Source organism: Melospiza melodia, chromosome 5 (assembly GCF_035770615.1).
Source record: "Melospiza melodia melodia isolate bMelMel2 chromosome 5, bMelMel2.pri, whole genome shotgun sequence".
NCBI classification, from domain to species: Eukaryota; Metazoa; Chordata; class Aves; order Passeriformes; family Passerellidae; genus Melospiza; species Melospiza melodia.
Window position 1 is genome coordinate 74294818 of NC_086198.1, and position 25008 is coordinate 74319825.

A 25008-nucleotide genomic window follows, 5' to 3' on the forward strand; every position below is an offset into this window, starting at 1 on the left:
CAGAATATCAACACAAACCTTAACCTTTCCTGGGAATACAGCAGTCTTGTCATCACTTGTTCTTGTTGCTTCTCTTACTGATTCTGTCCCAATATCAGTAAATAAATATCCTCCCAACCATAAGCTGATTTATAGGTAAATGAGTCAGATTTTCCATGGCTTCTTTCCCTGCCCTCTTGCCCTTAATTCAAGCAATTCAAAGCCACTCTGCAAATAGATCCTCTGACTTCATACCACCATTATGGATGTGTCAGGTCAGCATTGGATGCCAAGCTAATTCACTTGCTGCTATGCAAAAGGCAGCATGTGAATTACCTGTAAATTTATTTTATCTAAGCTGTAATTAACACAGATCAGCTGGTTTTGTTTTAGGTGATAGGAGAATAATGGATATTCATGGTTTTGGAGGATATAAATTCTGGACTTTTGCCTTTCTGCTGTTGCCTGGGGCTCAGTAGTGGCATGGGTGATGGATCTGTTTTGGTGCTGTGAGAGTGGCCACCTAACACAGGCCATGGAGCATGTCCTACAAACTGCTAGCTGTACCCTGGCTACTGCTTTGTGAGTTTCACAGGGGTTCTACTTCTTCCACTGCTGCTAAAGAAACACAAAGGCTCTGAAGTTCCTGTTCTCTGGCCACCCGTCCTCCATGGTGCTGGGCTCTCAGAACAGCCCTTCTGGAGTCCAGGGCTCCAGCTGTGCAGGATATCCTTCTGGAGAGCTTCCCAGCTCAATTCTGAAAGCATCAGCTTGAGACTGAGCTTGTCTCCTTTCCACCCCTGACAGGCTGAAAGGAGGGCAAAGTCTGCAGAGGATGGTGCTGAGTAAACAGTTTTGGAGGTAAAAAATTCTTGTGTGCCTGCATGTTGAAAAGTAGCAGGTAAAGTAGTTATCTGTGACTTGACAACCCTACATAATTCAGGGAAGGAAGACTTCTGGGCACTCATGTGTCATCATCTTGAAAGGGAGCAGGATAACAGCTGGACACCATTCTTTTAGGGAGAAGAAAAAGGAAAATGGTCAACCCTGCAAGAAGCAATCATGGTAGAAACCTAACAAGAACTATCTGAACACAGTGATTAAGGACAGCAAAATATTTATTTTCTCTTTTTATTACAGCAGACAGAATTAGTTCCTACAGGAAGAGCAGGGTTGGTGCATGGGTGCAGTGCATTAGCTATGCCTCTTTCAAAAACTGGGCTCGTACATTCAGACTCTGAGAGGCTCTGACTTTCTCGTGCTCTCTTTCCCTGTCACACACATCCAGTACTGACTGTCAGAAATTCCTATTCACTGTTCAGTCTCTCTGGCTTCATCTTTTTTCTTGTACAATTGCTGTTTTTACTTCCAGTGTGCTGCAACTATTAGATCAGAGCACAGGCTGTTGGGTGTGTAGGGAGTGTAGATGCTGACCAGGCATAAACCAGAACATTTATGTTCCACTAAGTACCACATCCCTAATCCACCCATGTCCATGCATCACATACTGCATGTGCAGCTTCTAGAGTGCTGCAGAAATATTTGGCTCTCCTCATATTGTGTTGCACAGGCAGCTTTCCTTCTGGCATGATCTCATGTTTTGTGCCTTGGAAAAAAAGCATGTATAGGGCAGGATAGCTGACTGGGAGCCCAGAGAGGAGAACTCTACAAATTTCACTAAACTAACTCTGAAGGATGAACAGTGAAAGCTGGCAGCTAATTCTTGGTAACTTGCATAGCCCACACTAAAAGCTAAGGTAACATACAAAGCACAGGGCAGATTTTCTGATACAATTAATTTCATTCCATTAACTGATTTAATGGTTGAATTGTCAGAGGGAAGTCTAAAACAACCTAAGTAAATATAATTGATTGCCCTTGTTGACTTCTGCATTTTTTTTTAAATATTCTCATTTCAGGTATAGATTTCAGCTATTAGTATAGGAATGAAGCAACCAGTTTTACATCAGATGTACAGCAAGCAGAAAATTTAAGAATCACTTTTGTGACTTAAGAGACTAAAGAAACTTGTTTTATAAAAAAAAATCTTCTGTGATGTAAATTCTATATTCAGTTATTTATCATCCTTATTATTGTGTGATATATGAATGGCTTGGTGAAGTCATATAAGGAGCGTTTCCTGGATTTTTACACTCAGCTATATAGTGTATATATATGCATTTGGCATGCCCAAAACATTAATTATGTTATGTTAAGTAAACTCTGTATTTTGGGAGAGAGAATTTAACTTGAGTAAAGCATAATAACCATTAAGGTAATTTCTGTAATTTAGAAAATGCTTCTTTCATGAAACACTGTCTCTAGTACCCAAAAGAGAAGTGTAAATTATGGCAAGCTGGTTGCAACAGCAATTGGCAGGCTATATTCCTCCCCCAAAAAAAAAAAAATACAGGACACAATAAAGTAACTGGAACAAATAATCAAGTCTTGAAACATATCTTACAGGCTGAAAATGTTAACCTCTATTCAGTGAAAAGAAGACAACCAGTGTTTATCATCAGTCTATGTTAATTTTCTCTCTGCATAACTATCCTTCCTTTCAGTGGCTCTCAACTTGTGTTCCAACCAGGCAGCTTTCTTCAAAATGAAGGAAGTAAGGGACATGGATGGTATGTTCTCCAAGAGGAAACCGGTAGGAACAGTCAGGAATGATTTTGAAGTGGCAGGAGTCTGTAGAATATGTATAAAACACAATTAATGTGAGAGGCTTTAGAAAAGTTACTAAACAACTGCTGAGATGAAGACAGTAGTAAAACTGAGGGAGTGGAAGCTGTTGTTCTTACTAGAAAAAGGCTAATGTTACATCCATCTGTAGTCAAGGCAAGAAGGAAGCCTGGGAAGAGGAGCTGTAGACAAGTAAGGCTCACCTCAGCCCTTAAAAACAAAGATCAGGAAGCTTGATGAATCTTGGGGATCATTTCCTATTACATAAAGATGGAAAGACAAACCAAGGGTAAATCCTTGACAAAGCTGACTGTAGTCTGTGAGGAAATGACTATGTATACTAATGGGAGGAGCAGGCTAGATGGAGTATTTATTGACTTTAGTGAAGATATTGACATGTCAGAAGTAAATGAGAAAACTGAATCTCTCTGAGCTGGCAGAGGATATAACATGCAGCTATGGCCACAAACTGGAGATTCTGACTGGACATAACCAAACCATTTCCACCAGGATGGCAGTGCAGCACTGGAAGAGGTTGTCTGGGAAGGCAGGGGGGGTCTCAGTCCTTGGATGCTTACAGGATTTGACCAAAGTCACCGCTGACCTATCAGCCAGTGCTGGTGGTAGTCCTGCTTCCAGAAAGAGGTTGGAGCTGATGACCTTCACAGGCCTCTTTTAACCAATGTTTCTGTGACTGTGTGCCTGCCAGTGACCAAGCACTGCTTCAGCAAAGGCAGCAGTGAGCGACTCTGAGCATGACACCTGCATTACTTCATGCAGTGTACCTCAGTACTTAGTGCAGACACACATCAGGACCCTGCTACAGACTTGGGCCTTTGCTATCGCCAGTGTGACATTCCTGGCTCAACTTCAACAGCCTTTTGTGTGTCTGTAAGGACTGCTGAAGTTCCCTGTACTGGACTGCAATGGGCATCCACATGCCAGGTAAGCCCAGAAAGGAACTGAAGGCTCCCCCTTCCCTCTAACCATTTGTTATCAGTAGCATCACAGGGAGAGTGGGCTTCCTCAAGCCACCTGCATCATGGAGTAGTGCCTCCTCCCCTTGTGCAGGTTTTCAGGACAGAGCAAGGCTGGGTGGGCACTGATCCCTGCCCAGCTCCTTCCAGTCCCATCCCTGTGCCTGCCCCAGCACACAGCTCCCTGCAGCCATGAGGGGACCATGACACTGGGTGACACTGAGCGCCCAGATGTGCTTCCCAGGTTGTTTGGGCAACATCACTCCCTTGCTGAGGGAAAGCTGTGAAGCAACAATGCAGCAAACAGGAAATGATTCACCAGTTTTCTGTACACATCTCGGGCAATACTTGTGCTGCAACAAATACACTATTTAATTTTGCCCTACAAAGTACTTATAAAATTAGCAACAAAGAAAGACCATTTTTTGGTTTTAACTTTGAAGAGCTACAAATGGCTACTTTAGACTGCCCAGATATTGCCTGCATTGAGTTGTTTACTGCAATGCAATGTCTTATTCTTCACTGACTAACTTTCCTTACAGAGACTGTCAAGCACAAATTAGGTCAACCTAAGCAACAGTATGAAATGCAATTTGCCAAAAAAACTTCTCTTAATTAATGCTGTTATTCAGGGTGGGGAGAGCTTAGCTCACAGTGAATTGGTGTAGGGCACTTTGATAGAGAGAGACGCTTTCTAAAGAAAGGTGGATCTAACGTTGGATTTCTGCCCAATATATTTTGAAATTTTGATTGCAATCTTTTTTTGACCAGAGTGAGGACTGTAATTTGTGCCTGTAGGGTGCTCTGCATAGCACTACTAGACTGCAGTGAAACAACAAATAACAAACTAATCATTCTTATGGACAGCACCCTCTTGCAACTAGAATCAGCCATTCAAGGTCTTCAGGCACTCTGTGTCAGAGCCACAGAAGTGTGGGTAAGGGATTGTTTCCCTCCTGCCTGAAGCACCAAAAGTGCATTGCTGCCTCTGCACAGCAGCTCCTGTTGGACTCCTGACCAAGACCTTGCATCCTTCCCACTGTGGCTGTGTCCCTGGGCTCAGTTCAGGAGCCACCTTGCAGGGGATGCAATAGACAGATCAATGTGGCTTCAGAGACCAAGACCCCACAGGGCTGGATTTGATGTTATGGGCATCTTAACCCTCAGAGGCCTGGGACTAAAGAGGTCATTCAGTTAGTTTGATACCTCTGAAGATAGTCAATTCAGGAGAAAGCTGTGTAGCCCAAGCAGGATCTGGATGAAGAGATTTCTACTTTTTGTCATTGAGCAACTTTCACATTCTCTCACCTCTCCCTTGCAGTCAGTATAAGACACTGACCCATTTTGCTTAAATAAAAGGAAAACTACTAGCCAAGGCTTTCATTTCTGATTCTTGCTGAGTTTTCACACTTACCATCCATCTCCCATCTGGAGTGAATTAAATGACTTGCATTTTTCCATGTACAAATTCTGCTGTGTACTGATGCAGGACAAGTTACTGATTAATAATTCTGATTAATATATAATACACTGATGAGAATCTCCTGGTGTAAAAGGCTAAATATAGTATTAGTGAGTATAGACGGTAATAAAGATCATACAAGTGCCAACATGGAAAAATATGCTTGGGAAGACCCAACAAAGCTCCAAAAATCTGTAATTTTTGTACTGGCTTTGCATGAAATAACTAATTTCTGAAAGCAGTCTAACTACATTCAGGCAGTATTACACTCAAGCTAATAAAGTTTTGGGAGAGGCATGATAATAGGATAATGTATGCAAATTAAAGTTCCACTGGGTGAATTCATTATAGTGCACAGCAGAACCCCACATCTGTACATAAGTAAAGTTCTTCCCTAAGTTTTAAAATATTGTCAAAGTGTGGCATAAACTATGCGCTGATCAACCACACAGAGGTTTTTGTGTACTGTTATCATCATAAGAGTTGCATTTTACATGGAAAATCCCATTGCTTTAAGGATAAAGCACTCATCTTCTACTGAAATCTCAACATCTGGACAGTACAGCAAGCCTCAGGGTTTGCTGCAGTTCTTATCTTGGCCTGACTTACTGAGAAAAAGTGTTGTCTAAATATCCTAGGAGTTGGACTGCATCAGTGATCATATTCTTTCAAAAGCTTAGAAGGTGACTATTTTAATAAATAGTGTGGAAGAGCAAAGCAAATCTGGTTATAAAATGGTAACATCAATGAAGGGTTAAAAATGTTATTCAAGTTAATTATCTAGATAATAACTTATTTCTACTTATTTCAGTTTTGTATAAGGTCTGCAGCCATGGCCACTAGAAGCTTGTCACAAAATGCAATGTTGTGTGCACATTTTAAAACTATCATCATTTGAATCTATCAGTGACTACTGTGCATCCAGTTAGCAAGAATGAATGTGGGCAACTTAGAATTAAATATATAAATTTATATTCAATAAGCAGATTTAAAAGGCCTGATCTTCAGATGAAGAAACCTTGAAGATGGATTCAAAGTCTCTCCCAGACCCCTCTTCAGGCAGGAAACAGTTCCCTCCTGGATTTTCAGCATTCATTCATAGGTGAAAACAAGGATCAGAAAAGGAATGGGATCTTACTGTGTGGTCTGGCCTGAAGCATCTTTATGCCCTGGTAATGAGTTCAGTTCTGTTAATGGAAATTGAAAGACTTTCAGTGACACGAACAGTGATTAAAACTCAGACATCAGGAAGAAATAATGAAACTCTATTCTGAGAACTTAAAAAGTATAGTTAAAGGACTTCTTAAGAGATGCTCACCAAAAAAACCCAATGTTAATAACTAATTTTCAATGACCTCACAATAACCTGCTTTCTAATAGTCTGGAAACCTGTAAAAAGTGTTGATTAATTCTGCAGGACCTAGTAGGCATTGTATATTTAGTTTAGTGAAAATATTTAATGGAAAATCCTACATAGTTGTGCCAAAATAGGCTATTCTGTGAATACTAACATTAAAAACACATCCTTATTTTTAAATTTTATTGTTAAGGCATAAATGCATCAAAATAGATGTTAATTGATACTTCTCCTATAGTTTTATTCCTGACTTTATTAGGTTATGTAGACATTGTACTTAGGAACATGCCTTAATGATGAACTTGGCAGTGCTGGGTTAACAGTTGGATTTGATGATATTTAGGGTGCTTTCCAACCTAGATGGTTCTATGATTCTACCTTTGTCTTTACAGAAGACAAAGGCAGAATCAGAAGACAAAGGCAGAATCATACCTACTAAAACAGATTTGTTATCTAACTGACCATGAGTAAATGTTCACAGAGAAACAAACCCATTTCTACTTTGATCATTGGCTGTGAAGCAGTTTTGTGCTCACAGTATATGCATTTTCCCTTTTATGCAAATCTACCTATCGTTTGCATTATCTCTGATAATGCTGTAAAAGCAAAATATATCATATGCTTAGAAACACAGAGCCTCCTTGCTTAAGTTGACAGCCTTTTTATATTAGTTTAAAAATCAATCTTTCTTCAAACTGAGGATTAGCCAGCTACAAATAAAGATCAGCTTTGTAGTATGTGAAACGTGTCAAGTCTAATGACTAAAGTCTGCCGAAACAAAAGAATGTGTTCAAAAAGATTAGTGGATTATTGAAGGCTCACACAGTCTGATGCCACTTTTCATGCTTCTTGGGCAGCTTTTATCATGTCTCAGCTGCTGCCAGTCAACATGTGCTCTTTAAGCATGGAAAATAATGCAGTTTATTGGAGAGCTGTGCTGATGCTTTGAGTAAGATGGCTGTTTGGTGAACTGGGGATGTAAAAGGCTTTCCTTTCTCATCAGAAGGATTTTCAATAAAGCCTGGGAAAGATCTTGTGCTTCAGTTAAACCCAGTTAATACACATATCATACAAACCATCCCCATACAGCTACTGACTGCAGCAGGTTAACCAGCAGATGCTGATGCACTCTCACAGGTTCCTGTCAGGCACTGTACATGCTGCTCTTCATTCAGAGCTGCCTTAGAAGGTGCTGCCAGAGGGACAGGGTGTTCCCCAGGGCTGGCAGCTCAGCAGCACAGATAGTGCTGCTCTGGGTGCATGCCCTCAGCCAGAAAAAGAGAAGGGTCAGTGTTAGGCTAGCAAACACATGGACCAAATGATATCTCATAACTACAAAATTAATCAGCTTTGGTATTTTGTACTGAAGACCAGTAGAATTACAGTACTCCTGCCTTATGATGATGTGCTGTTGTCATTATAGTGCAAGAGTTCTATTATCATATTGCTAGAGCTTTGTATCACCTTGATGTTTCTCACAGTCATCTCCTCTAGGCACTGACTCTTCCTTGTCCTCACAGGAGCCAGCTGACTCCAGTTCCCCTCAACCAACCAATCCACTCCTTTATAACACTCTGCTTATTGGCTACAGCTGTGGCCTGTTAAAGTCAGGCCTGTTCCAAATCTCTAATAATTGGCTCAGCTGCAACTCCTTAAGGGGTAAGTTTACTTTCTATACTACCTTTAGTTTCTTATATTGTATCCCCCTACAATGTGTGGACAGTTTTATTAGCAGTGCATCTTCAATAGCCTGATTTGATATCCTTGGAGAAGCACTTCTAAGTAATGGCAACTGTCTACTTGGTGTGATATCATCACCCACAGCACACTCACATGCTGAGATATTGACAGTTTTGACAAAAGGCTTTAAAGGTTTGAGTTAAAATGGTACACTCTGCATCATTCACCTGCCTAACCAGTTTTGGGAATTCTGTGTGGGAATGTGTGATTATTCAAAAACTATTGTGCTTTAACTTGAATTCTTCTTTGAAACAGGTTTCTGAGGACTAGTGGTACACACTTTGCAGGAGTCAATTTTTCACATGGCTAATATCTAACTTGTAAACATTTCAGTGCATAAGAAAAACCCTTGTCATCTTATGTGTGGTATCACTAATGCACAAGATATCGAGACAGTTGTAATCCCAGAGAGACAAATTTGGATGTGTTTTCCTAGTCACATTTTGCTGTCTTTCCATATTCTATGTACTACTGTGGGTAGCTGACATGCAGGTGAGTTGTCATTAACTCATCTTGAAACTTCAGGGTCCCACTGTGTTGCACAGAACCTGCAGAATGCTTGCAGAAATCCTTTGCAGTTAATCTAAACCTAAAACCACTACTGTTGCAAATTTCAGTTTCTGCTACTGTCCTTTAATCCACTGTTGCATCGGGTCATTGTGGGACTATTCTACTTCATTTCTGCACATGAGCAATTTGCCAAACATGAGATTTATTTAAATATTGCTTAAAGTTTATTTTAAGTATTTCTTTTGGCATTATAATTTATTAATTTCAGAAAAGAAATACTGCCACTTCTGCCAATGCAAGAATGGACAAGTTGTAAGATAGTCTACACTGATGCTATCAAGTTCCTGCAAATCACTGAGTGATTGCCAGCTTTCATGCTTTCTGTATGCTGCTTTGGAAAATTGACTTCTGAAAACCTGTTTTGCTTAGGTTGCCACAACATTTTTGAATCTTGATTTCAATGTCAATTTTAAAATTTTGTCTATCTGTGTCTCATAGATGACGGAGGCTGTGGGCAGATTTCTCTGCTTGTGACTATTGCTGTGGGACACTGGAGTCTGCAATGGGTACTACTGCACAGTCTTTCACTTTTGCAGGGAATGAAAGAATACATTTCTGATACACTGAGGCATTCACAGTTCTGCTTTTCATCTCCCTGCTCCAGAGTTCAGTAAGAGAAAACAGTGCCATTAATTCTAGTGCCAAAGGCTCTAATTATACTGGCCAGCTAATTACTGATTAGATTGAAAGTAGTCCCTATTAGACACATGAAGGAGATCACTTCTTATCACATCCCAGGTAAATGCTGCTCAGTGTAAGTGCGTGCTCTATTATCACTAGCTTTAGTTCTTGTATTTGTGAACCAGTTACTTTGAGCACTGAGAAAGACAAGACATCATCAACTATGACAAAATGTTGGCCTTTCCTGTTTTGAAATGTCTGAGAATAATGCAGGAGGATGGGCCCTACCTTGATCCTGGGAACATGAAAGCTCCTCTCTTCCAGTGAGCATCTTCAAGCTGCTGTTGAAGGGGCCACCACTTCCCCTGGGCTGTCACTGTGCTCTCATGGCCCTGGTGAAGGAGCAGCCCGAGGCTGTGGTGAGCCACGTGTGCACCAGGCAGCGCACACTCTTCTCATGGCCCCAGAGGAGCTGCAGCTGGAAGGACACAGAAAGCAAAAGACAGCCCCTCACCTCCTCATGGCATGGCACGAGTTCCATGCTCAGCTCCTGCGGGTTTTCCATGGATGCAGCTTTCTGCTGCAGCAGGTGTGGGCCAAGCTGGCTGCTCAGGGAGGTGGCTGCTCAGCACAGTCCCTGCAGGTGCACTGGGGTGTGTTTATGGCCAGGCAGCCAGGCTCAGAGGAGAGGTGGGAACAGGGGCACTTATTCCCAGATGAAAACTGGTCTGTAACTCCTAATGGAAAACACTCAGTCCCGGTCTGAAAGGTATAAACTTTGTGCTTTTTTCATACAATTTTTTTTAAATGTGTGTGTGTGTGTGTAAGTGTGAAATACCTACAATTTTCTTCTATTAAAAGTTTGATTTGTTGAAATACAATTTTCCATCAGAAGTAATAAATGATGGATATGTCCTTAACAGTCTTCTTTAAAACTGCATAAACCCAAATAAAACATTTCTGTGGTATTAGGAGGCTAATGCAATATGCTATAAAGTTCATATTCATAAAAGGATATTCTATACTGCATAGTCTTGGTGTTGGAAATTAGCTGAAGCCAACTCTTGCTACACTAATTGTTCCTTACCTGTTGTGCTCCCTGACTTCTGCAGGATACTGATGGTCAATAAATAATCCTGCTCCCTTAAATAGAAAAGTGTTTGCTGTAAAAGTAATGTTCTTTGATTTCTGTTGATAATATTGGAATAAATCCTTTAGCAGGTAGAACTCTGTCTGAAGTAAAAATTTTCATTTCCTGGACATGAACTACATAATGAAGCCATTAATCATAGACTGCCATTGAAGGGAGTCAAACTTAGTTTGCTCAGAAGCCACCTACAAAGCATAAGGTGTGATTAGAACAATATATTGTGAAGGTGAGACTAAAACAGTATTTTCTGAAAAGTCTTTGATTCTTTCCCGTTTCAACTACAAACAATACTAATTACAGGAAGGGCAGAGAAGCAAAATAATAGCAGTTACCCTAATTGTCTGGAGTCTCTGTTTTGTGTTGGATGGATGCTTTAGGTGTGCTTACTATCTGTTTGATTTCATTAATGATACTTCATAAATTATATGCAAATAAAGAATGCAGATGGGAATGATTTCAGACTAAGTATGAGAATTTTATTGCTGACTATCAAAGACCTCCTAAAATGCTAATTTTTTAGACATAGTCCTTTGATCACTACAGATAGTGGATGTTAATCAAATAAAACTCTGACATTGTTCTTGTGATTCTAAATGGGAAGTGAATAGTAGTCTGCCAAATTTTAATTGTTCATTTGGGCTATACTACTATCACTCTGCAAATCTCCAAGCCTGGTATTAGAGAATATCCTTCTTAAGAAGAATAATATATTTCTGGAAACATGCCTGAAAATCACTGGCTTGAGAGCACAAGTATTCCTCACTTCTGAGAACTGAATTTATACTTCCTCTGAGTGCTGCAGCAAGTTGTTGTGCTGGGTGTATTGTGGGTTTGCACAAGGCAAGACTGGGCAGAATATTCCTAGGTTAGCTGGAAGGTGGGGTGATGTGAACTGCCACAGCTTTCACTGAGCTCTTTAGGTTGCAGAAGTGAGGCCACCACAACATGCCTGCTCACTACAGGCCTTGCAAACACCTCCTTTTGGCACCCAAATCATGTAGCCAGCCAGGTTATGGTTTATCTAGGAAAAAAAGCAAAACAATAAGGAGGGAAAGTAAACAGCCTTGTTGTCTTCTGCCTAACAATGCTCTGATGGGGGAGCCATAACTTAGCACCAAAGTATTAAGAAGCCTCTTTGATTAGGTATTGGGGGTAAAAAATATACCTTAGAGGAAAAACTACTGAGAAAGAAGAACAGCACTTTTTTTCCTTTTCTTAGCCTCATGCTTAGGTTTTCTTTCCTTTTCTTAGGTCATGCATGTTTACATTGCTCAGGTGTTTATTCTACTATAACTTGAACTCTACACTAAAGCTGAAACAGTTATGAGATGCTTTGTAAAATACCTTCTAACATAAATTTTCAGGTATGAATCAAGATACTGAGGGAGAAGATGCTTATTAATTTCATACATATTAGAATTTTTTAAAGCATCCTTCTGTATAAAGCCCTGATAATACTCTTCTATGAGCATTTTTATGTGAATTTCTCCTCTCCTTTTAAAACCTCAGTTGTAAGCTTCTAACCTCCTTTAGATTATTTAAGAAGGAACAAAAAACTTTGGAAATGCATAGATTTGTGCAGCCCTGGCTCTACATCTACACACCAGCCCTTCCCCAAATAGCAAAGAGAAACTTCTCAAAAATAACCCAGAGAGGAAGTGGAAGAGGTATCACCACCATCTTCAGGGGTCAGTGTTCAGTTCCTTTGGGAATGGGCCAAGAGGCACTCCAATGGCTCTGGGGAAAGGTTCTCTCTGTGAGCAGGTCGGGGTGAGGGTGAAGGGCAGACACATGGTGCTGCACCCCTAAAGGTGCTGAGAGTGCCTTCCCACCCTCCTGGCACCAAGCATGTGTGTGCCTCACAAGTCAGGAATCTCTGTCCTCGGGTAAGTTCCTGCCTTGGGCAGGGGTGGGGAGCACTGGAGTGGGAGCAGTGCCTGCAAAGGCACCCATACCTCAGCCCGGGGCTGCCTGAGAGGGAGGCAGCAGCCAGGCCTGGGAGGAGGGGCCATGAAATGGGAGAGGCAGGAAAATTCCAGAGGGTAAAAGTTATGTTGAGAAGATGTGGGGACACCTGGGGAAAAGACTTGAGCCTGGCTCTCCCAGAAATTATTATTTTTTATTAGCTCAAGAGCAAAGAGCAAAGGCTCTTCTATGCCTCCTTACTTATTTCAATGTCAAAGAGCCACCATGAGCCAAATTAATCTTTAACAAAGAATACTTCCTCCTGTTTTTCCTGGGAACTCTATCATAATAGAGGTGGTGGCTGGGTGTCCCCTGAGCAGGTACAAAGTGGCAGGCATAAGTCTTTCCTCCCCAACCTAGTGGTACAGCCAGAGCAGCTTCTGACACAGTGCCTGCCATGCACTCTGCTGAGAGGAAACACTCCACTTTCCTGGACCCCCTGTGTTTGCAAGAGTTCAGATCTTGCTAGATAAACACGAGAGGAACTGGTATTTCATAGAATCTGAGTGGTTTGGATTGCAAGTGGCCCTAAAGATCATCTGGCAACCCTCCTGCTATGGGCAGGGAACCTTCCACTAGACCGGGTTACTCAGAGCCCCATCCAGTCTCGTGCTCAACATCTCCAGGGATGGGGAATCCACAAACTCTCTGGGCAATATTTTACAAAAATTACAAAACAAAAGTTGCAGGCTTTTTGTCAGAAGTGGGCTCTAAACAATTTTTACAATGTGAGTGGTACAAAGCTCACCTCCTCAGAGTCCCCCTGAGGTTCTGCTTCTCTGCACACACCATAGCAGGATTACTTTGTCACAGATTTTGTAGTCTTCAGCCTGGTGAGGAGATTTTTGTTTCTGTAAATACATTGGCAAATTTTAAAGCCAGAAGAATAAGGAGGATGCTTAAAGTAAGGTTGGGAAAATCCTTCTTTTTTTTGTGCAAAATGTTATTCTGCCACATACATATATGCAGATACACATCTCCAGTTCATTATTCCATTAAGCCAGGACAGCATGTGGACCATGGTCTACCACTATTCAAACACCATATTAAGCATTAATTTGTTAAGTAGCAGCAATGGAAGTGAATGTAGTTTTTTGGAAGGCTGTCAGCTTGGCATTCACAGTGTCCTTGAAAAGTCCTTCATCAGCAGACAAAGGGTGGCAGGGCTGATGGAGCAGAGGAGGATACCTTTACTACATTTGGATGTGTGCCATGGAAAGTACCCATGTAACAGCAGGGAAGTGCCCGGGCTGGCCCTGGAGCACACAAGAAGAAAGGGCTCCAGGGAGAGCAGAATCCAGGTATCAGTCACTGCAAATGTGTGCAGTGGTGATCTGGTAAGGATACAGCTGAACATGGGATTATTCCCTTCAATATCTATGTTAACAAAGATGTAGTCTGCATTAGAATGGGAAAACATGTAAGAGATAATCAGATTACAATTTTCAAACAAATCTTATTCTGACTTCATGCACTGTACCTTTTACTTTTTTCACTGTATTTTATTTAGGTAGTGTTAAGACCTCTTGTAACAGACTGGGCATCTCTCTTGCACAAACACAAACTCAGTCAAGATTCCCTGCTGGGGCACTGGGCCATTTTTTTCTCCTGCATATTTTCTACTACAGTCTCCGGGAAATATGCATGTGCAAAAGACACTATTTGGTCTGTAACAGGGATATAATTGTTGAGAGGTATGATGAAAATGCATGAAAATTTAAATCTGAGATAATCCTGGAGTGTATATAGTTATTATCCACAATGAATTTAAAAGTATTAGGGTAAGGATTATCCAGGTTTATTGCAGGTGTGCTGCTGGCATTTTAATCATATTGCATACATGATAGTGCATAGCAGCAGCCAAGCACATAACCTGTGCTAGAAAGTAAATGATGCCATGGAAATAGCCAAAAACCAGCAGGTAGTGCCTCTGTTCACCATGGACATTGTCCTTCCCACATGGTAACATTCCCTCAAACTTGGCTGAAGTGTAGCTCAAGCTTATTATAAAGATATAAAATCTTAATTGGAAGCAAATTTCTGTTTCCTCTTTTATTCTACTGACAAAAATAGCTTTCTAAAAGTCCATTAGTCCTATAACCATAGTCTATAACTGTTGTTAATTACATCACCTTTCATGGTATGACATTAATTACAGATATTTAAATGCTGCACATGGCTTAGGTATCATAGAAAAGTTTCTCCTGAAGTGTTATCAATAAAAGCTACAGATTTATGGCAAATAAATGCTAACTTTACTTTTGCTAGACATTATAAACATATTGAGATGCTTAAAAAAGTGTAAAAATATTTGTTGAAGGAAATTTCCAATACAAAGAAAAGTCTTTTTTCCACTAGGTCTCAAAAAAAACCAACCAACCAACCAACCAACCAACCAAACAAAAAACCCCAAAAAACAAAAACAACCAAAAAACCCTACTAAGCAGTGGAGAATAGGCGATAAAAGCCATTTTCCCCTATTTTACTGCTTAAGGATTGTGCCCCATACACATGACCAGTTTAGATTAGGTTTAAACTGGGTATATTCAGGGTATCTGTGAGAAAACAATTGTAAGAACCATCTGTTCTTACAGGAGGAAGTAAAATACTAAACTTGCTTTTCTTGCATATTTGTGCCAGTAAGACCACTCTAAGTATAATTAATGATAAGGAATTATATTATGAGAATAATTTCTCCTGGTCACAACCATCTTAAAATTAAAATAACAAATCATGAAAAATATCAAAATTATCCCTTCCAAGTAATATCCAGTAAGAATATTTTTTGAGATTTCCCTTTTGCAATAGCTCTTTTGTGAACAGAAAACATTGGCTTTTGTGTTACACTGCTTATAAAATGGGCAAAATTTTGATTTAATTGTTCATTTACAAGTGGTCTTAGAAGCAATTTTCAAGCATCTGTATTTCTGTCGATTATTCTCTCAGTGTTGTTCATGACATACAGTATTACTAAATGTCACAAATCATCCTGGGACACCACATATTGTACAGTGTTGATTATTTATTTTGCCAAGTCCAGGTTTTTCTTTCTTAGCTTTAGAATTTGGAAACAATCCCAAAGGTAATAGGGAAGTTTGAGAACCTTCTCTTAAATATGCCTCTTGGCTGGCTCCTTTTCCTGTTTTCTTGGCCTCTCCAGGGACACATAATCAGTGCTACTCATGCAGTCCTTATGAAGTGGCCTACAGCCTTCTCAACTTCTTACACTTCAGAAGAAGAAAAAAAAATCGAGTAGACTGTTTTGAAAACTAGGTTTTTTCTTTTAATTCACAAAGTCTAGCTGCTTTACAGTGCTGGATAATGAAGCTCCATGTGACTGCTCCCAGCTCTCTCACACCTGCAATGTGAGGGGTTATAAATCAAATGCAGTAGTTTGCCTTGTTGTGCTTCTAACTGGGTCAACCTCCCCCCAAAACAAAATTCCAGAAAACAAAGAACCATAGCAATTGATTGCTGCACATAATGCTTCTCTATCATTACATGAAGAACTTCATAACAATCATAAAAAGCTGGACTGGTTATTCAGGGATTTCACAACTGGAAATAGTTTTTGGCTGCGCTTGGATGCTCCTTTCAGTTATTTACTTTTTCTTGATTTTGGTACAAAAAGGTTGGTTTTTTTTTCATATCCCTTCATTTACTAAACCAAACTCAGGCCAAAAGGCATCAATGAGGTCCAGTACAAAATTTGTACTGATTTATTTGTTTATAGTCAAGAGGGAGAATGAAAGCTGAGTTCCAGCAACAGCTACATGTTTAGATGAATTTGAATCTAGAAAATGAATGGCTCTCTGCCAATTTAAAAATTCACCTCTCTTAAATCTGATGGGCTTGTCTTAGGTTGCAAATGGAAGATGTGGTCAGGGGTGTGTATTCTATTGCCATCTGTTAAATCCAGGTGGGGCAGTTTTCTTTATCTCTTCCACAACCAATCCTCCCTCCAGGAGATCTCTTCTGTTAATGGGCCATTGAGTGTGACTGCGTGGCTGATAAAATCACATCACCCCATTGGGAGATGCTTCACCCAGGGGGAGGAGCCAGGCATTCCTAACTGGATATAATCTGAGGTTTGGAACACCACAGCAGGCTTTTCCCACTGGATTCGCAGAGGAGTAGCTTTCTTCTCTACTGGATTCTCAGAGGAAGACCAGGCCCATGTACACCACCCCTGGATCTTCAGAGGAGAACTCCACCCTTCTACAGGATCACTGCTTCAACAGAACCACATCTGTCATTCCAGGAGGGCTGCAGCCACCATTGAATGGGACAGGTACCAACACCCTGACCCACAGGGTGTTAGGTCACATTCTGACTCTGTCAGTAGTGTTTCATATTACTGCATTTTATTTTTATTTTTCCTAGTAAAGAACTGTTATTCTTACTCCTGTATCTTTGCCTGTGAGTCCTTTAATTTCAAAATTATAATGATACAGAGGGAGGGTGTTTGTTTTCCATTTCAAGGGAAGCTCCTGCCTTCCTTAGCAGATACCTGTCTTTTCAAACCAAGACAGGGCTTAAAACTCATTTGTCAACAATCATTTTATTTATGAACATGTATTATAAAGGGAGAACCATCATTCTTTCTGTTTCTGGAGATGTTTGGATTTCAAAATATTGCCTCTGTTGCTTTTACAGCTGAAATAAGCACCCTTTGCCTGGATGTCAGATGATGTCCTCCCTAACATCCTGCCTTTCACACCCTCCCCCACCAATATTGTGCAATACCAATCTTGAAAAGAATCAACTTTGCTTTGAATGGAGCAGAATGCCTTTTGAAAAGTAGCATGTGGTCAGGTAGAGAAAGTGTTGTTACCTAATGTATGGCAAAGAGGTGAATCAAAGACATTCAGGCATTTTGCTAACTTATTAGGCAACCTCCTAAGCAAGGTTTTGGGCTTTGATCTTCCAGTCTTGGTGGCCTTTTATCACTGTTTAATCCAATTATATCAAACCTCACTGGAGCAGCCAGAGTCCCACACAGATCATCGTGTGAAAGTGTTTAATTACGCACTTATTCCTGTATGTGGCCAGGTGTCACAGGTGTGGTTGTCACATCCTTCTAATATCTCAGACTCCTCAGTGCAGGAGTCTTGTCAGCACCATCAGGGTGAACGCCATGGTCACAGTTGTGGATATGTAGAAGTGTCACAGAATGACACAAAATTTAACAGAGAATGAGAGCCTCAGTGCAATGCTGCCAGATGAGCTCCATCTGATGGCGCCCGAGCTGAGGTCTGCTGAGACACACGTGGCAGTTACTGAGGCACCTGCCAGCAGGGGTTTTATGTGCTCCCTGCAGAAGGACTCTATGCCTTCAGAGCTTGTTTTGTGCTGTCAAGCTACTGTCTAAAGAAAGAAATTATCTCCCTGGTGCTATGTTGCCAAATCATGTTCAGCTCTAACAAGAGAAAGCCGTGAGGACAGAAACTCTGAGGTGCAGTAGAAGGTGACTGGGAAGGATATCCTACACAAACCAGGGAGATGTAGCAGGCTCAGACAAACATTAGCTTTGGTTTAGAAGGGGGTTATTGTTACCAGTGCAAAGGGCATTAGACATTGTCAGGAGGCCTGGATTACACATCCTCTGCACTGCTGCCAAGTGCTGCTGCTGTCTTACTGTGTATTTCCTTGGATCATCCCTCACACTTCTGTTTCCCGTCCCAAAGTCTGACAATCTGATCTGGCTCTTAGGGCCCTCCTGATGCTCTGATTGCCCTTGCACAGAGCAGTCCTGATCCCCCCCCTGTGCTTCCACAGCAAACAAGGGTGATTTGTGCCCTTCTGAAGCTTTGAATTCACCTGTGGTAGATGTGGACATTTGCAATGCCTTTTCTTTGCTGTTTTAAATACATTTCTATCCTAGGAATAGGAAGGTTTATCCAATAAAGACTGAGAGCAAAACAGAAAAAGTAATTAATTTCCCAGTTTTTTTTTTTCATGGCATTCACATGCCATCAGAGAAGTGAGCCCGATAACTAATAGATGTATTTAAATTATTTTCTTTTAAGATTTTGAAGCTTTTAAGTAATTTTGCTGACACTATGTAGTAAGGAAATCTTCACTGATTCAGGAATTCCTTTAAAGGTCTTAAGCAGCTGATAAGTTGAGCCGAACTGAGGAGTCTGTTACACTCACAATATTGTTCATGGACACAGAGGAAACATACCTTATATAAGTAAATCCAAAGCAAGCAGTGCTTCTTGCACAGTTCTTTAGGTCAGAAGGCACCTCGACATCATCTGGTCCAACACCCAGCTCAAAGCAGGGCCAGCTCAGGTGGCCTTCAAAAGACAGCAATGGCTCTGCTCTTCAGGGCTGTTCTTTACAGTGGCTTTTCTCACCAATTGACATCCAAGGTGTGATACTGCTGTGGTTTAACCCCTGCTAGCAGCTAAGCACCGCACAGTCACTCACACCCATCTCCCCTTCCCTGGCCAGATGGGGGAAGAAATGGGAAGGCTGAAAGTGAGAAAATGTGGGTTGATATAAAAACAGTATAATAATTAAAATAAATATAATTTTAATAATAATTTATAGTAACAAAACCAATATCAATAAATGGAGAGCAGCAGGGCAGAATGGGAGGATAACAAAGACATAGAAAAGTAAAATCCAAGAAAGATGAGATAAAAATGGAAACATTAATTGGAGGTGAAATTCCTCACCACCAATCAAATGATGCTCATCCAGTCATCAAAGGGCAGACCCCACCTACATTACTGTTGAGAAGGATGCCTTATGGCACAGAATAAATATCCCTTTAGTCAGCTGTGTCCCCTCCCAGCTTTTTGTGCACTCCCAGCCTACTTGCTGGTGTGGTGGTGTGAGAAGCAGAAAAGGCCTTGGCTCTGTGTCAGCACTGCTCAGCAGGAACTAAAACATCCCTGTGTTATCAGCACTTCTCAGCACAAACCCAAAACTAAGCCCCATACCAGCTACTGTGAAGAAAATTAACTCTACCCCAGCCAAAACCAGCACAGGTGCCATAAGGTAAAGAAGCCAGAGTCAACGGGGTTAATATTCTGTATGAAATAAAATAAACCCCTCAAGCATCCCAAAACTATTACTCTCAAAACTGCTCCTACTGAATAGTCATGACTTTAAAATAACCAATTTCAACTTGAAAAATCAACTTTGTTTATGCTGTATGGTTAGTCCAACATTATTTCATTTGAGCAAGATGAAGAATTAGGAGCCTGGGCCAGGTATTGGTGGCATATGTTTCTAATTCAAGTTCATCCAGCAAGCTTGCCAACCAATCAAGAGGCCACATCTCTGAGGACACTGCACCCATTCCTGTGCAGAGCAGGAATTCCTTGTGGCATGGGGGGTTCCCAGAAGCCGGAGTGTGTCTGCCTGGGTGAAGTGTGGAGCCCAGCAACCTGGCGGAGAGCAGGGTGTGGGAAGTGAACAAGGAAGAGGATACTGACCTTTTGCTCCCTGGGGCCCTTGGAGAGCTGGGAAAAAAAATCTGTGTGTGGAAGGTGCTGTATGTTGAGAATCACTAAAAGTAGCTGTATTTATATGCTTATCTTGGAAGTACATGTTTTAAAAAAATTTGCTCAAAGTGTCAGTCTACTCAGATGGAAATAATCAGCAGGGGTAGTGGTGTTTTATTTAAACAATCTCCTTGGTTATATTTCATGGGGATTTATATGCTTACTTAAGTCACAGAGGGGTTACTTGAGTGACCCAGCCAGTGGCTGATGCCAGAGCTGAAAAAGAGCAGAGGCATTCTGCAACCCTGCAGATTGAGCTGACCCTGGGCCAGTGTGCCCTTCTCACTGTCCCAAGGAGAGTACTCTGTATTTCCAAAAGGAAAGTGAGTTCAATGTGGCAAAAGTAAGATAAAGTTCAAAGGCTGTGAACTGTAGTGGAGCAAATACAGTCTAGAAGTGTATAAATGGAGGGTGCCAAGAGGATGGAGCCAGGCTTTTATTGGTGGTGCCAAGCAATAGGAGAAGAGGCAAAGGGCAGAAACTGATGCACAGGAAGTTCTGCCTGAATATGAGGAAGAACTTCTTTACTGTGGGGGCAGCCAAGCACTGGAGCAGATTGGCCAGAGAGGCTGGAGTCTCAATCACTGGAGATATTCAAGAACCATCTGGACACAATCCTGTGCCATGTGCTGTGGGATGACCCCTGAGGAGTCTGAGCAGGGAGGTTGGAGCAGATGACCCCTGTGATCCCTTCCAGCCTGAGCCATTCTGTCAAATTAATGTCTGGGAAATTAATTTCCAAGCAACAATAGCAATTAATCATAGAAAGGATTTCGATGCCATGAGCTCTCCAGCTCTCATTTCTAAATAAAATTCTCTGCTTAAAAATATATAACCATTTGGAAAAGAAATCATTCAGGCAAGGCTTTGACCCATCTTGTTTACAATGCAAAATGAAAACATTCCTGATAAACAGTCTATAAATTGATCTATACATTTCCCTCTAGTGGCAAAGAGACATAGCCACTATTTGATCTCACGTTAGTAATTAATCTGATGTTATTTTGATTTGTGGCAGTTTTTCTTGTAATTTATCCCAATAATTGAAATTACCATGTTCTGGTTTACTATTTGTGATATTCCAGGAAGAGAAATTACTCCCTTTCTCATTAGGGTTTGTTTTTTTTTTTTTAAGTAAAACATCAACCTTACTCACTTATTGTCCCTAATGACCTTCTTAAATTTTCCTATTTCAGATTTCCTATAAGAAAAACAGTAATGAATAAATGTTAGCTACCAGCTCTATGAATTTCAGCCTAAATCAAGTAAGTGTGTAGACAAAGTCCTCATTAATTTATGGTAATGCAGATATTTTTCATGATCCCAAATAAATCTAATCTTTCTTCTTAACAAAATTCTTTGTTGTTGTATCCTTAAACGCCCCACTAGTAAATAATTATGTTTGTTTATATAAACAAGTTCTTAGTAAGATATTAGCCATAGACATTTGTTTTCCAGCTTGCTCCTTAGCCAGTTTATTCTCAGTTGTCCAGTGCCCTGCCCTAGAGATAACTGACCAAAATGTTGATAATAGGCCAGACAACATGTCCTAATGTTCCACCATGCAGTCATGCAGCCTTTAAGAATTTGAGATTTTTGTTGAAAATTATGTAGATATTCTAATATTTTCCCCCCAAAGCCTTATTGTTCCAACACACTTTTTTCTGAGGCAAATAGCTATGCTGATGCATTTTCTAAATACTTTAACTCAGCTTTTACTGGACCAGAATATGACTCAGTGATTAGGGTTACTTGTGACTGTCCCACTGGACTGTGTGGATATGGGCTGAACAAGTGTGGACTGAATTGAAAAAAAGCAAGAGTATGTAATGAGGTTCAAACTAGGAAAATCATGAGTTCATTTGACTGGACTAGGACCCAGATAGAGAGTGGCCAGTTGATGCATGTTGATGGAAGGGGGTATAGAGAGATGCAACTGGGCAATGTTAGCTCACTGGGAGGGAGTTATGGGCCTCCTCCCCTCCAGGCTTGGGTCCAGATTTGTAAAGTCTCTTTTGTTCCATCCCACCATTTCTTCTACACATATTTCTGAAGCCTTCCCTTTGTCCTTGGAATTGGTGATATCACACATTTGACTTGTGAAGTAATTATCCCCTTCTTTATGCCTACCTTGCAGGGCTCCTCCAAGAACAAGCTCAGCCCTATCTGCTGATGATCTATTTGAGGAAAACCTTTCCCAGCCCCACCCTTCTGGGTGTTGATAGGGCAGCAAATTAAAAATTCAAAGCCTCTGGCATGGGGGTGGCTGTTTCAGATACAGCAGAAACTGAAGATCCCTCCTCCTATCTCTCTTTGATGTTAATCAGTTATCAAGACATAGGCAGGTTCCAGCACTCTGTCTAAACCAATGATGTAATTTTTACAAGTAGGCTTGAAGCCCTTGGCAAACCAGCCCTGTTTGTTTCCCCATCCTTAAGAGCTCTGTTATTGCTATTCCTGATTGAAATTCAGGGACTTTGGAAATGCAGTAGATGTTAGAGCCAAACCTAGAACTCTGAAGCTCTCCATTCCTGGACACCTCTTGGGGCAGGGACCTGAGCATAGTTCCTGTGCTAGAGCTGGCAGCAGCTGAGTGACCAGGAACATCTTCTGGAAGGTCACTTTGTCCTTGGCTAAGCCATAAAATCTCTGTAAGAGATTATATGATAAAATGTGACTGTAGTGGAAATACCAAGAGCAGGCATGATCAGTGGGTCAAGAATCTCTCACTTTTCTCCCTTTACTTCTCTCACAAAATGCTCATGCATTACACAGAAGTCCTAAAGCCACTTGCATCCACTCTCCATGTGAAAGAGCTTCTCCCTTTGTGCCTAGTCCAGTGCCACATAACCTTTTTCAGGCGTATGATTTTATAAATAAACAGTTATCAATCAATTCATCGTCTCTATTGTCTCTATGACCATGACCAGAGAAACTGAAATGAAGAAAACCATGTCTAATTCATACTTGCTCAGAGACCCCACCTGCTCTTCAGTGACTCCCTCTGAGCAGCCTTTTTTTTTTTTTTTCCCTATGTGCTGTCAGTTTTCTGCCCCAGGTAGTGGGAATGCCCTGGCACTACAGGGCACAGTCACAGGAATTCCCAGGGTGCTCACTGCTCAGAAATGGCAGGCATGGCAGAGGTTACACACAAGACCAAGATGGAAGTAAATGGAAAACTTAACTTAGCTATAAATAGGCAGAGCTATTATTTAAGCTTCCACATATAGGAGTTGGCTACTTTAAGGAGGACCTTTGGTATGAAAATTCTCTAGAGAGAGTAACTGGAGAGGCCCCAAATAACCTTATTTATGTTTGCCAAGTGACAAAAGTCAGTAGTTTGCTGTTTTAGGGGTATTGTAAAGGACTCCGAAAAAAAGAACAAAACATCCTTTTTAAGTCTAATAAATATAAGGTGATAAGTAATTTTAGATTATCAAAGATAGTATGGGCAACCCCATCTCTGTGGGGAGAGAGCATTTTTCACAGTAGTTACTACTGAGCCTAGCAGTAAGATCTGGCAATGTAAGACTGAAGCTAGAAAAATTGCTATTGGAATTGAAGTACAAAATTTTAATTGCAAAGTTAATTAAAAATTGGAGGATCTCACTGTGGAGTGGGGTGGATTCTTCACCACCTGAATTCTTATATCAAGACTGAATGTCTTAGAAACCTTTTTATTATTTCCTCTTGAGATTACTGGACCTTATACAGGACTCACTCAGAGAAACTCTATGTTCTGTATTTTGTCAGAGGTGTCAGTATGGTCCCTTTTGACCTTAACACCTGTGAAAAAAATCAGAGCCATTTTCCCTCTCTATAATAAGAAGGCATTCCATGACCTGTCAGAGTGTATGAATGGAGAAATGTGATAAACTTAACCCAAGAAGAAAAATGTGGTTTAGTTATGAAAGGAAATGTCAGTGTTACCATTGCTGTCACTCTGTCACTGCAGCACACAAGATCAGGTGCTGTGTTTACACACAGAAGGAAGCCAGTCTCTAAGGCAGGTACTCTGATAGAAAACTGAAAGTCTGACCAGAGGAAAACATGCTCCTTGGGATTACTGCTGAAGTACAACTGCAGAGGAGGTTCTTGAGGCCTCCAGTCTGGCAGGAAAGGGCAAGGCTGGGTTGGCTGGAAAGGGCAGGCTGAGTTTCTCAAATGTATGGGGACAATTATGTAACACTGACGGACTGTTGACTTTTACCATCAAATTTTATATATTTGACTGCTACTTTTATTTGTTGCCATTTTAAAGCCATTCGTTTCTGCAGAAATAGGGTTTGGCTCTTCAAATATGTGTAGAAATGGAAACCTGAGCTTGATCCTGTTTTCTCTGCCACTCCTTTAAGAGTAGGACTTTAGGCTCAATAGAAAGGTTTTCTGGATAAAAAAAAGTAAGAATATGGTCCCATGCTTTAGGTTCATTCTGAAACCATCATAACAGAAGTAAAAGCTGTTCCATTTTCTGGGATAGGACAAAGATTGGGAAAGCAACCCCCTCCAAAACAAACAATGTCATTGCAATGGCGGAAGAAGACAGGTGAATAAAGCAAACTGGATCCACCAAATGAAAACACGATGATGCTGTAACACTACCTTCCCTCACTGATCTCACCCAGTCCAACGTTCACATAAATCAGGCAGGGGTGTGCCTGGGAGGCATTAGTTCACCAAAGACATCTGACCCAGGTCAGAGGCTGCGTGATAAACTGGAGCATGGCTGCAGGCACTCGCCTTGGGATTGAGCAGCAGCCTGCACAGATATGCCCTGCTGAAATGCATCCGGATGATCTGGTTCATCAGGTCAAAATGATCCCAGCTTCCCACCCCACCCTGTGTCCCATCTGGCTAATCCATAGGCAAGGCTTACCATTGCTTCAGGCTCCTGGTGGCACGGGGCTGATGAGTGCTGGCAGAGGCTTCTGGGCAGCTCTCTTACAGCACACGCTCCATTTCACACAGGCAGCAAAGTACAC

At 41.1% G+C, this 25008-nt stretch overlaps 1 long non-coding RNA gene across 2 annotated transcripts; it reads right to left on the reverse strand.

The window, feature by feature from the left end:
* Positions 1 to 1079: 1079 nt before the first annotated feature.
* LOC134419068 (uncharacterized) lies at positions 1080 to 25008 on the reverse strand. 2 transcript variants are annotated; one of them, XR_010027965.1, is made up of 5 exons: positions 24903 to 25008; positions 13255 to 13357; positions 9680 to 9869; positions 6242 to 6290; positions 1080 to 2670 (listed from the first exon to the last, which is right to left on the reverse strand). It is a non-coding gene; the product is annotated as an uncharacterized LOC134419068 (long non-coding RNA). The 2 variants fall into 2 exon arrangements; XR_010027964.1 differs by lacking the exons at positions 1080 to 2670; positions 6242 to 6290; positions 9680 to 9869 and adding an exon at positions 10106 to 11562.